Source organism: Ailuropoda melanoleuca, chromosome 8 (genome assembly GCF_002007445.2).
Source record: "Ailuropoda melanoleuca isolate Jingjing chromosome 8, ASM200744v2, whole genome shotgun sequence".
NCBI lineage: Eukaryota > Metazoa > Chordata > Mammalia > Carnivora > Ursidae > Ailuropoda > Ailuropoda melanoleuca.
Genome location: NC_048225.1, coordinates 122,675,071 through 122,676,688, shown reverse-complemented (window position 1 = coordinate 122,676,688; position 1,618 = coordinate 122,675,071). Strand labels below are relative to the sequence as shown.

The 1,618-nt window shown below is 34.4% G+C and overlaps 1 non-coding gene across 1 annotated transcript; it reads right to left on the bottom strand.

The window, feature by feature from the left end:
- Positions 1-781: 781 nt before the first annotated feature.
- Positions 782-884, bottom strand: LOC117803655. The gene has a single exon (XR_004627592.1). It is a non-coding gene; the product is annotated as a U6 spliceosomal RNA (small nuclear RNA).
- Positions 885-1,618: the final 734 nt, after the last annotated feature.

Here is a 1,618-nt window from a genome sequence, read left to right as displayed (position 1 = left end):
AGAGAATACAGACAACTAAATGAAATCAGTAAATCAATACATGAACAAAATGAGAAGTTTAACAGAGAAATGGAACCCATAAAAGAGAATCAAACAAATTCTGGAGGTGGAGAGTGTAGGGACTTCAATAGAAACTTTCCACAGCAGACTTAATCATGCAGAAGAAAGAATCAGCAGACTTGAAGGCAAGTTATTTGAAATTATCCAATTAGAGGAACAAAAAGAAAAAAAAAGAATGGAAAAGTAAAGAAAGCCTATATGACTTATTGGACACTAGCCAAAGAACTAATTTATGTGTTATGGGAATCCCGGAAGGAGCAGAGAATGAGAAAGGGACAGGAAGCTTATTTAAAGAAGTAATTTCAGAGAAATAATGAGTATTGGCAAGGATGTAGAGAAGAAGGAACCCTCATGCACTGTTGGTGGGGATATAAATTGGTGCAGCCACTGTGGAAAACAGAGCGGAGTTTCTTCAAAATATTGAAAACAGCAATACCATATGATCTAGTAATTCCTCTATTGGCTATTTACCCAAAGAACACAAAAACACTAATTTGAAAATATATATGCACTCCTATGTTTATTGCAGCATTATTTAGAATAGCCAAGATGTGGAAGCAATCCAAGTGTCCATTGATAGATGAACAGATAAAGAAGATATGGAATATTTTTTAATTTAAATTCAATTATCCAGCATGTAGTACATCATTAGTTTTTGCTATAATGTTCAATGATTTATTAGTTGCATATAACACCCAGTGCTTATCACATCACTTGCCCAAAAAATATGGAACACTTCATGAATCTTTGTGTCATCCTTGCACAGAGGCCATGCTAATCTTCTCTGTATTGTTCCAATTTTAGTATATGTGCTGCAGAAGCAAGCATGAAAGTATGGAATGAATATATATATATATATATATACACACACACACACACACACACATTTATATAAGAGAGAATATTAGCCCTAAAAAAGAATGAGATCATGTCACTTGTGACAACATTGATGGACCTAGAGGGTATTATGCTAAGTAAAATAAGTCAGAGAAAGACAAATACTATATGATTTCACTTATATGTGGAACTTAAAAAACAAAACAAACAAAAAAAGTAGAAACAGACCCATAAATACAGAGAAAAAACTGATGGTGCCAGGGTGGAGGAGGTGAGGGGATGGGCAAAATGGGTAAAAGGTGTAGGAGGTACAGGCTCCCAGTTATGAAATGAATAAGTCACAGGTATGAAAGGTACAGCATAGAAAATATGGTCAATGGTATTGTAATAGCATTGTGTGGTGACAGATGGTAGCTGCATTTGTGGTGAGCATAGCATAATATATAGACATATTGAATCACTATGTACACCTGAAATTAATGTAACATTGTGTGTCAACTATACTTCAATGAAAGAAAGAAAGGAAGGAAGGAAGGAGGGAAGGAAGGAAGAAAGAGAAAGAAAGAGAAAGAAAGAAAGAAAACTTCACTTCCCAGATCTGCAGAGGGAAATGAACATTTGGGTTCATGATGCTCAAAGAACCTTAAATAGACTGGACATCAAGACGTTTTCATTGAGACATTTTCTAATTAAATTGTAAAAAATCAAAGACAAAGATAAT